We start from the raw sequence: 12,207 nt of genomic DNA, 5'->3' as shown, positions 1-12,207 counted from the left end.
CCCAATCAAGTGAAAAAGTAAATGTAAAATGAAAGAAATCTCAGCCATACAAACATTATTTCCTTAAGCAAAGGAATACTTTGCAACAGCTTCACATGTATGTCCAGGCATTTCACAGCCTGCAATATACATGGATATAGTGAAGTTTTGTGGGTAGGCACAACAAAGAATGGACATACTATCTTTGCCAAATACTTGCTCACTTAGCTAATGGCATGCCTAAGAGGAGAAAACATTTACTTTCGCTTCCAATCTTGTACTTTAACCACTGGACAATGCTCTTCTTTGGCATTCACTTCCATGGAGAAATCAATAAGCTCACTTTCACTGGGAAGATGCAAAGACTGGCTATAGAAGCTTCCTCGTATTTTTATTCTAGTAAGCAACTTGACAAATGGGTTTCCAATTTCCAGTTGTCTTAGCCGCAGAAACAATGGAAGCACTGACCTGAGGATAAAATGTCAGCAAAATGCACAGGAGCAGACCAAGGTCCTTCTAGGAGACCAAACTTCAATATTAGAATTTATCAAAAGCCGTAAACATGCTTATCAGAAATTTCAAAACATTTTTGTTCTCGCTTTGGAAATATTTGAAATTCACTCATTTCACATTTTGCAGTTTTCTGAGCATTTCTAATTAAAAATCTTGGAAAGACTTGTCAAAATCTTTCAAGACTTGTAAACTCTAATGAACTATTATGTTTCCAATCTGGTTTTGAAATTAAATTAAAAATGTCTTTGTGAGAAACTGATTTGTTTGCCAATATTGATAAAAGGAACTTGAAAAGGCAATTTTTTATAAATCTTTTCTTTTTATTCCATTAGAGACTCTAACAAGCATCTTAACATGATGGAAGCCACACAAGGACTTTTCTACTGTTGTCGTTAATTCAGTCAGAAGCATCATGCTAATAATACTCAACATGTTTGCTGCTTTCAATGCCACTGATTAGGAAGGAGGTTTTGCAGACCTGGCTGTGAGACCTCACAGGGACAAACACTTACACTTTAAGATGGCTTTGATCATTCCTGGCAGACCTGCAGCTACTCCTTTTACTCATGACCTTTCACCACTCCTATTCAAGAGCACTTCAACAAGACTTCTGGGAAAGAATGTGCAATGCCCTGAGCTACAATGCTAGCAATATGCTGACAGCACCCAGCTCTACGCCTCCAGGCTGGCTTGTTCCCAGCTGTTCTACTGTCTGTAGGAAATTGGAAGCCTGCTGAATGAAAGGCAGATGGTGTGATGGACAACCTCTGATCCCTATCAGCAAGTTACACAATGTGGACTGGTAGATCTTTTCAGTACATGATAAAATGAATTGCATTTTCACTGTCACCAAATTAATTCTTGGTTTCAGTGCTTGCAGACCATTGGAACTAAAGATGGTTTGCTGGCCCCATCTTAAATATTGGAAAACAGCTGTGCTGTCAGTCTGATTTTGTGCCCTCTTCCTTTGTTTATGCATTACATAACGTTACCAGCTCAAGGAAAGAAGGCACTAGTAAGTATACAGTAGAAATATACAGTGATTTATTTTCATAGTCTAATGCTAAATTAGAGATATATACAAATATAGGAAAGGAAAATTGAAATGGATAGTAAAAATAAAGCCAAAATAAATCTTCTGAAAGTAATGACATGTAAGTTTATTAAACAGTAAACTAAATAAAAATAAATAATTTCTGAAATAAAACAAGTCCAGAACTACTACAATGAGAGGAATCATAGGCTAAGATGCTAGTTTTTCTGAATAATACGATGGAAGCCCATCCCTGTATTCAGAAAGTAGTTTATGTTCTATTCCAAATATTAGTCTTGGTGAAGTGAGGAATGAACACTAAGCTTCAAATGCATTGACTTCTGCTACTTGTCTGGAAAAGTACAATTGCACTTTAATCTGTATTTTAGTACACTATCTACTTGAGCCCAAGACTTTGCTTTTATTAGAGGAAAAATATCTCTTTACCTTATATTTTCTCCTTGAAAATTTCTAGAAGTTCCATCGTCTTAGTTTGCATATTCTGAAAATAAATAAAGTGTCAGCTGATTAGACTTCATGCCTGATGATATGCTTGAGCAGACCAATGTGCTTTTAACAGGATGTTTGGAGGGAGTACATTTGTTCTCTCCCACCGAAAGTGCATAATGAAATGTTTGTTGCTTCTTTAATTACCGATGTAACTGGTTGCACACAACCTAGATTTCCGACAGACCACAAATGGGGTGCATTTATACAGACCCGTGCAGTGAGACAAGGTTACAACTTGGCTCATGCCCAAATGGGAAGCACAGGCTGCCCTGTGGACATGGAGGCAGACTGTGTTTCTCATCAGTATGGAAAGCTTACGTCATTTTTCAGTTACGGGGACCATGATGGCATTTGTTTACCTAAGTGACTCCTGTGCCAGGTACAGCGCTGCAGACAGGAAGCAGGGGATGGATGGAATGGCTTGCTTTCAGGCTTCTGCACAGGGTACAGCATTGCTGTCTCTGGTTTCTGGGTGGGGTGTGCCTTCAGCCACTGTTTCTCTGGTTGCCAGGAGGGACAGAGAAGATAAATGAAATGGCAGAGCATTTTTTCAAGCCCTCATTCAGGCTGCAGTTGCTAGGTGTTTCCGGTTGCCAGATCGGGTGTGTACCATTTCTGTGGCTCCCAGAAAGGACAATGAAGATAGATGGCACAGCAAAGCGCTTCACATCTTTAGTTCAAGCTTCACTGCCTTCCTTGCTCTAGCACAAGGTTCCCCGATACCTGTGAAAATGGAGGAAAGTGCTTAAGCATGTCAAACTATGTGTGTTAAAGATCTAAGCGTGAGATTTCTTGCAAATATTATTTTTTCCCTATGCAGATATGCTTGTACATCATCAGCATGTAAGAGATGGTCTCAGAATACTAATTGTTACTTCAACAAAGGGAGTCAGTACTTTTCATCACTGCTTTTCCTGGACTAAAATAGAAGAGAATTAACTTAGAAAGAAGAGGTTTAGAGAAGAACATTCAGCTCTGTTACACCTACCTGAGGAGAGGGAAGGAGACAGGGTAAAGCATGAGGATGGAATCCTACTGAGTGGTGACAGCGCAAGCAGCAAGACTAGGGATGGGGAGGGAGATAGAGAGATCTCCTGCTGTGGGTAGAGGTCACCACAGTAACTGCCTCCTGGACATCTCGATTGTTTCACCAACATTTTCCAAAGATTACTCAGTTTTCCAAAGGCAGAGCAGGGAGCGGAACCATGGCTGCAGCCTTTGGAAACAGACTGTTTCACATATTCCTAAAACCATCAGCTGAGGACACAAAGCAGCAACATTTTCTCCATGTTCTTTTTTCCTTTTCCTACTACAAGATATCCAAGGGCACAGAGAAACAGTAGAGCATAAAGCCTTGCTTGCATTGTAGCCCTTCAGAGTGATCAGCAGATAACTAATTCTTAGCTAATGGCTAAGAATTAGACTGCTCCCTGTGTGTATATGCATGCGTGTACACAGATGTACACACACATACTGCAGAATTAATATGGATGCGCTTCATCATACTTGCATTCTTTCTCTTAAACTCATTAGAAAATTGTTACATCTGGTTGCCAGTTTTACTTAAAGGCATAGCGAATTAAAGTCTGAGAATTTCATACTCTGCTCTATTTTGAAGACAGACAGTGTTAGGGAATAGTACGAGGGGACTTCACATTTCTTCAGCCATAGCAATAATCTAGGCATCCACTGCTTCTCCCTGCGACCTTGCACCACACACTTGCTTGTGCTGATACTGTCTTTGTGAGGCTGTGCGATGCCACCTGGCAAAAGAGCTCTGGAGAAGGTTGTATTTAACTAAAATAAAATTCATTGACTAGGTCACCTTACACCTCCAGAAACAGTGGTCGTGGCACAGCTGAGAAGGTGATAGGGGTAGGTAAAGATGGCGCAGTGGATCAAGGAAACAGAGTGAGCAGTCAACCTTTGATGTGCTAAAATAGGTAGACATACTCGTACTTCTTATATTTTGAGTCTTGGTTTACAAGCATTTAGTGTCATCGGTGGTCCTGAAGAAAGAGGAGAGACATGCCAGGAAAGGTACTTCCAGATTTTGGCATCTTTAGTCAATCTGTTGCTTCAGAAGGTACAGAGAACCTTGCCCTACGATGTTAAGAGAGCCAGTGAAGGGAATTTTTCTGTCAGGGCAGGTATTACCTTTTTTATGTGTGTGCAAAATACTTGACACAGGAAGGGTGGGGTCTTCCTCTGATAGAAACAGCAAGAAGAATGGAGCACTGCAGGAAACCTTGCACTCAGCAAGAAGAGCTTAATCTCATTAAAGGGACATGAGGATGATACACTACTTAAGCTGATTAACGTTTACGTAGAGAACATTACTACTTTTGAGAGATTTTGAAAAGGTGTGTGCCTATTTATAGTGTGAGGAAGCTGAAAAAAATGCCCAATAACTTCTTTTAAAAGACCAATAAATAAATAAATAGATTTAAAATTTTGTTTCCGTTTGTGCCCAACAGTTCTCCAGTAACTCAAAATAGAACCTGGCACTTAGAAATTGTCTTTCTAAGCATTTCTATAGGTGGTGTGGTTTAATGGAGTAGAAAACAAGAAGATAAACAGTCAAATTACTTCAGAAATACTTAATTGAAACTTAATTTAATGCTCCTGAAAGGCAATGGATTAACAAGATTGAAAATTGAATTATTCATTTATGGAACAAGAACTTTCTGCACAGAACCAATGACGTCTTTTCATCTTTTCACCATGAACAGACTTCCACAAAGGACAAAGAAAACGTTAAGATGAGAAATATAGTTTTTGCTTCACACAACAATAGCAAGTGGTACTTTGTTTATTTGGGGCTGAAAGGAAGAATCTGGTGCTGGCAATATCTACCTATTAGTCCCTGAATGGAAATTACTAGCTTGTTTCATGTTGGGTCATAGAAAATCAGCAGATCAGCTGAATTTCCTCAGGGATCTTGTTACTGACTTATGATGAATTTTAGTTGGTGGCCTATAATCCAAAGGACCAGATCTCTTAGCAGTCTAGAGGACATACATATGTTGGTTTTTTTTTTTGCCAAAGCAATATTTGTTTCTGATACACATAAGTATTTACAGTTGAGATTCTCCTGTAATTTCAGAGATGAAATCAGCTATTTTTTCACACAAATGTATAGTCATATAATCGACTTGGCTTTGTTTTCAAAGGTATCTTCAAAGGCATTTTTTAATGGGCAGCACTGTCTCAGCTTAGTTGTGCACTTCAAAAAGGGTAGTTAGAGCATGGTCAAACAAGCTCTGACAAATCTAGCTTTTGCTTTTGCAGTTTAAGAAATTACTGCCCCCAGCTCTGTGTTCCACCTCTCTCCCTGAAGTTACCAACCCTGCACCAGATTCTGTAGAGAATTGGCTGAGACATGTAAATCCATTCTCTTTTGCTGTCTTTGTTTTGAGCACACTAACCTCCACTGGAGGACTGCTACTGCTTAAACTAATGATGCCATTTCTGTTATGAATATGAAGAAACACAAGGCTTGTTCACTGTAAACATCAGGGCATCTGTAGAAAAGCAAATTCATTAGGACACGAATGGAGCCAGGGAAATCTTTGTCAGCATGAGGAAAGGTCATCTCTCGATTGGCGTCTGTATGTCCAACCCTTCTGCCATAGTAACCTGTACCTATAGAACTGTATTTCTTTTTTTTCTCTTTTTTTTTTTCTCTTTTTTCTTTTCTGGGACATTCTCTGGTACAAAACATCCTTTCTAGCCCCAGGTGATACATACAATTCCCAGCTAAGCATACCCTACCTGGATAAAACCCAATGTCTGAAGCTGATGCTGCTTTTATATTTGTCCTTAGTGACTCTCAAAAAAACACCCAAGCAGGAAAAACCTTTAAAAAACCCCAACTTCTAAGCAGTAAATGTAGAATTTGGGGAAGAACCTCAGAGCTTATTTCCCAATTCATGGGCATAGATAATTTGCATTTAAATGACTAGGCTTTTGCTCATGAAGAATTTGAAGTATAGCTCATGATCTAGGCCAGGTGGACAGGTAAAATAAAGTCTGTTAAGTGTGAGAACTGTCACTCAGCCTACTGAAGCACACTAAATATTTAGATAGGTAATTACACTGTTTACCTTAATCAGAAAGGGCTTGTGAGGCTTTGAAAATATCTTTCTGTTTTGCAGGCAAGATATAAAATGTTCTCTAATGGGAGTGAAGTTTATGAGGGGAAAAATGTTTCCTCTGTGTAAGGATATTTGTGAGAGGAATTTCAATTGAGGGTAATTCATTAACAAGAGGGTGTCTAAGCATTCCTTCATCTAGTTTTTACCACGTGCGAAGATATTCTTAAATAAAAATAACTTGAAATATTAATAGGTATATATGATCCATTTGCTGAAATACGTAAGTGAAGCCTACAATATGCTTTATGCTCATACTGCAAACTTGCCTGCTTTCAAATGTTTCATAGAGTCATATTAACTACTGTGGTTTGCTGTCAATGGTTGGCAGCAGGCATATTGCTCACTACATCCAAATATGACATTTCAAATCGTTATTTAATCCATAAGGAAAGGGGTGATTGTCACATCCTGATATATTTAGTATTGGGAGATTGATAAAGGTTTGCTGTGCAGCTCTTAGAAATAATAGAATGTTATTGAACCAAGTGAGGCTCATGCAGGGTGTGCTATTGCTGCTGTAAATTAGAATTACAACCCATATGGTGACAGGCCCTTGGTGGAATTGTATCTCCGGTTATCTTTACTAAGCTGCCTGCCTGAAAAGGTATGCACATTATTTCTGTTCCTTACACTTAATGTATGAGTAAATTATGTGCTTGTGCTCTCTGTGAGGCCCTGACATCCACAAATATATGTTGAACTGCAGTGTTGGAATGTTGGTCAGTATATTTTGACTAATGATTTATAAAATTGCAATTTTTTTTTCTTTTTCAATTTTGACATTTTAGTATTTTTTCTTGATCCTATGTATATATATTTTTAAATAGAACATTATGATGTGACACTTTCCTTTCTCTTTCTAAGAAAATATGTCCTATGCTGTTTTACTTACTGTCTCGGTTGGTATGCTTTTTGTCTATTAGTGTCCTGTAAGAACTTAGAGGATTTATTTCAATGAAGTTTTGCACAGAGACAGATATTTTTGACAGATTTTAGGTTCCTGCAAAGTTTGTAACAAAGATTTCACAAAGCAAGAAAGACAGACTCTTATAAATACCTCACTTGAAGGAAAGGGGAAATGTGCGCACAAAACTCCACATCTAAGACCAATCCTGAGATACAAATCCAAAGAAAGCCTCATTTGTGTCTGCTGTTCAGCCACCCATTTATCAGCTTTTGCTTTCCCTCTTCCTGCTCAATGTCTTTCATTGCCATAATACCTAGAATCTGATAGTCAAATAATATGATAGGGAAAACCATAAAATTCATGGCTAGCAAAGGGGCAATCCAGCTCCCTGCTGCTATCTTCCCTGACCCTGCTTCTAGCCACCTTGTCATTCCCCTTCCTGCTGATGATTCAACTCACTAGCTGTTGAAAAAAAAAAAAATTTGCTTCCATTTTTTTTTTCTCCTGGGTTTCTGAGTTTGGTCTGCTCAGTTCAAGTCTCACGAGTGCCACAGCTAGCACAAGGGAGGTGCAAGACATAAGCCATGAGCTGAAGGATTGACTCAATTTGATACTGAATTTTATTTTAAGGCCACCTTAACTTCTACCAGAGATTATCTATGCACAAGTTTTGTGCAGTGCTGGTGTTGAACCTGAAGTTAATCTGACCTAGTTGTCCTAGAAACTCCTGTTTCAATATGAGACATCTGTGGCCAATAAAAGACTGGCCCACAGAGACTCTATTATAAAAGACAGAATATTGGAAATTCAGGGAATAAGATGAAAAATTATACCAGTCCCACTTAGAATCATAGAATTATTTAGGTTGGAAAAGATCGAAAGATCTGCCTAAATCATCAAATCTAACATTAGCCTAAAACTGCCAAGTCTACCACTAAACCAGGTTCCTAGGCACCTACTCTACATGCCTTTTAAATACCTTCAAGGACTGTCCCCTTGCTTCACAACCCTTTCAATGAAGAAATTTCTTCTAATATCGAACCTAAACTTTCCCTGGTGCAACTTGAGGCCATTTCTTCTTGTCTTTCTGCTTGCTGCTTGGAAGAACGGACCCCCCACACTCAATCTCATTTGAAGTAGGTGTGAAGTGTGGTAAATTCTCCTCTGAGCCTCCCTTTCTCCAGACTTAACAACTGCTGTTTCCTCAGCCACTTTTCATGAGACTTATTTTCTGGATCCTTCACCTACTTTGTTGCCCTTCTTTGGACACACTCCAGTACCACACCATCTTTCTTGTAGTGAGGGGACAAAACTGAGCATAGTAATTGAGGCACGGCCTCACCAGAGCCCAGTGCAGAGGGACCATGCCTTCTCTGGTCCTGATGGCTACACCATATCTGATACAAGCTACGACACCTTGGATTTCTTGGCTACCTGGGCACACTGCTGGCTCATGTTTGCCTAGATATCAACAGCTAGGCCCAGGTTCTTTTCCGATGGGTAGCTTTCCAGACACTCTGTCCAAAGTCTGCAGTGTTATATGGGATTGTTGTAAACCAAGCGCAAGACCCAGCCCTTGGTCTTGATGAACCTCATACAGTTAGCCTCAGAGCATCAGTACAACACATGCATTTGTTATGGACCTCTACACAGAAGGTGAGCTGGGGCATTTCACTATATCAGAGAGGTGGCCAGTGTGTCCTCTATTACCTATCCACACTACTTCATCTATGCTAGATTGTTATTGCACCTGAAGGTGCCATGGCCTGCCAGTATTTTAATACATGCCACGCTTCAGTCCCAGATAAACCAAGTGAACTGGCACAACCGTATATCTCATCTTTCTGCCCTCCTTCAAGGCAGCTGCCTTTGGAACATGCTGAGGTTGCAGTTGGAGTGTGGCTCTTATTTGTGCTCGAGTGGTAAAGCAGTGCGGCATCTGCCTCTTGTTCCTCAGGTTCATGATTCAAGGTGATGATTAGATCCCAGCCTATTCTGAGAAAGTTACTGCCCAGTTGATGTGTCAGTATCGATTCTGGAAATGATTCTTTTGTGAACAAAAAGCTGGAAATGCTATTAATGGGAACATACTTCTTAGAAATTGAAAGAAAATAATAAATGAGGATGAAAGACCTCCCACGGTTACATACACACTAATCACAACTGCAAAGGCATAATTAAAAAGCCACAGAGTTCTAGGTAATATTTAAACTGATGAGATCAGCTGAAAATTATAAAGATTATTCTACAGGAAAACTAAATGAATATCTTCAGTATTGGTAAAAATATTTCCACGTGAAACATTTCAGGCACTGACATATCTGACTCACAGATTGTGATGGATATTTAGTTAATGCTTAGCTTTGACTCCTATAAAATAGTGGTGGCAGTGATTTGCTGCCTTGAACAAACCAGGCTTTAATTTGTTCTCGGGTTTGTTACTATTCATTAATGTGTATTTCTGTTCTTACCCTGTTTTTTTAAGGTAAGAGGTTCATAGGTAACACACAGTATGTGTTCATATATGTGTATCCATTTCTTACTGTCTGTGTGAATTTTGAGTCTGCTGATTATTTCAACCAATGCCTTCAGAAGGGTGTTATCACAGAAATGAAGACCTTTTCATGAAAACAGGCAAACAGAAAGAAACACTTGCTGAGTGGAAGAACATAGCACGAGTTCAGCCATTACTACATCCCTATCCATGGAATTACTTCACTCTTAGGTAATTGGAGGTGAGACCTTCTGAGGCACCCAGGAATCAAACCAGGATGCAAAAATCTGCAAGAAACAAGGCTTCTACCATTCACAGAACTAGCTGGTATATTATCATAAAGACACTAAGCTGGATATTTTTTTGCTTTTCAAACAGTGTATTCTGCAGTATTTGTGTACTACTTCAGCAGTAATATGTTGTTTTCAATTTACTTACGCAAACAGTGAATTCTGTTATAGCTATTTTTGTAGCTGAAAACTATGACTGCCTAAGTGAAGCAGCATCCAAAACAGCCACACCACACTGCAGAGAAACATGACTGTGAGTGCTCCATAAAACATAACTCACACAGAACAAATAAACCTTTTCAAGTTACAAAGCATGATATGAAAGTTGGATTTCAGCACTTTGTAATCAAGCACTGTGTTGTCAAGCTGGTGTTAAAAGAGATACTCGAATGCCAGAAAAAAAAACAAACTGCAGCAGCATGGAGCTCATGAAGGCTAAATTTCCCTGCTAAGAAGCGGTGTGAATTAATTTGTACTGCCAGGGCCAAAATTATTCCCATATTCAAACCAGCTAATATAACTCTTATTTGGGTATCTCTGTGCTGCACTGATGGTTGCCATTCCTGTCTGAGTCCAAGTAAACAAATATAATAGGGTAAAACATGACCCATTTCAGATATTGCTTCAGCATCCTAACTTCCTGGATGTGCTCTGCATTGAAGATGCTTGCACAGAAATTTAGGTGAAGACTTCTGGTCTCCAATGTGATACGTAATTCTGGGCAAAATGGGTGATTATATTCATTTCAAAACGTGAGACTCCTTTTTTCAATGTGGTGAAATTTTCCTGAAGGAAGCCTATCAAAATTTCCCATTATCTGTGTCTAGAAAAGAATGTCTTTCCTCTGATTTCTATTTCAGTTTTATGAAAACTAGCAATATCTAATGACAGCATTTTTTTTTCTTAATTTGCTGTTCACAACAAATCTTAGTTTAATACATTTAAATGTAACAAACTGTAGAACTTATCCACATACATATACTGATGATTTCTACCATAAAGTGCATGTACTGAATTTATATTGCCTCAATTAAGCATTTACATTTTCCCCATAACTTTTCATTTGCTGTAATGCATCTGTCAATGAAAATATTTTACTCTGGATATGCAAAGCAATTTAAAGCATTTTGCTGTGGTGAAACCAACACAAAAAAAATTTTGCACCAGTTAGGATTTACAGGACAGCATACAGGGGACAGTATAACAGAGCTAGGTTCATTAACTTGCTGAATACTCAGTTGTGGAAACACTGCTTGGTACCTAAGTCTTACCTGAAGCCCCTGTCCCTTCTGACATAATGTTCACATCTCATTTTTGCCCGGTCAGGACAACTGTCTACTCCCCATTCTAATAAGTCTTCATAGGTATAGAAAGAATATGCCAGTGGTTGGTATGGCAGCCACAGACTACTTCTGTGATTAGAGGCAGAATTGTTAAAGAATGCAGGTAAGTAGTCAGTAGGCTTTCCAGAGACACTTAAGGGCCTGTTTGCCACAGAGAATAATAGGAATTAGGCACCTGGTGTTTTCAAATATCCTTACTCAGTGCCTATGGCCGTGTCTAGACTGCAAAGCAATGCACTCCAGGGCTCTCTGTCTCTATACAGACTGCCTTCCCATGGAAACCAGGACAGAGAGTGGGAATAAGGTGATGTTCCACTTAGAGTCTGCATTTTCACATAGTTTTCTTGCATCTTTAAGCACTTGAACAGTTTTAAGCTTCTAAACAAAATGTCAAAGTACCTTAAAAATCAAACTCTCTATTGCTTGGGACTTGTTTCCCCATCAGAAAGGCAGAGACAACATTTTTTTTTTACGTGGTTATTATAAAGAAAAACAGATGAATGATTTTGCAGAGCTTCAAAGCAACATAAACCAACATGCCAAAGGAAATCTGTGCAGGGGCTGTACTAACAGGATGGGAAGACAGGTTAAGGTAGTACTTGCCCTCCCATTAGCATGTAGCATGCAATTCCACATTCACTTTGCAGTAGTATTCGTCCCTGAGATGTCAGAAACAGATGCAATCTTCTCAGAATGAAATGGTGTCATTAACAAGCTGCTTCTGCATGTCTTTTCCACCTCCAATGGTTATAAAAATTCTCATTGACAACTGCACACAAGCATTTGATCTACCTTGGCTCTCCATTTCTCCAAAAATAATGGCCAACTAATGCCCAGCATGTTCTGTGGCTAAGCTCTACTTTTGCACTGAACTGTGGGAGTTATTTATAGCTATAAATGAGGATGATTTTTGAGAATACTGTCTCTATAGAAACTGGTGGTGGACTAGACCAAAGAGGTTTCTTAGAGGAAATTCCCCTG

The 12,207-nt window shown here is 39.1% G+C and overlaps 1 long non-coding RNA gene across 1 annotated transcript in view; it reads right to left on the bottom strand.

Annotated features, from left to right (window-relative positions):
- The window catches only part of LOC122168394, a 126,434-nt gene that overhangs the window by 37,205 nt on the left and 77,022 nt on the right, over window positions 1-12,207 (bottom strand). The window contains exons 2-3 of the long non-coding RNA XR_006171242.1: window positions 2,395-2,758; window positions 1,973-2,027 (exon numbers count right to left, since the gene is read on the bottom strand). This is a non-coding gene — a long non-coding RNA (uncharacterized LOC122168394). The remainder of the gene's footprint in view (window positions 1-1,972; window positions 2,028-2,394; window positions 2,759-12,207) is intronic.

The sequence above is a fragment of the Centrocercus urophasianus genome, unplaced genomic scaffold (genome assembly GCF_019232065.1).
Source record: "Centrocercus urophasianus isolate 14NV4802_14NV808 unplaced genomic scaffold, USGS_Curo_1.0 seq_11, whole genome shotgun sequence".
Lineage (NCBI taxonomy): Eukaryota > Metazoa > Chordata > Aves > Galliformes > Phasianidae > Centrocercus > Centrocercus urophasianus.
The sequence above is the reverse complement of the archived record's forward strand: the minus strand, read 5'-3'. Positions and strand labels throughout refer to the sequence as shown.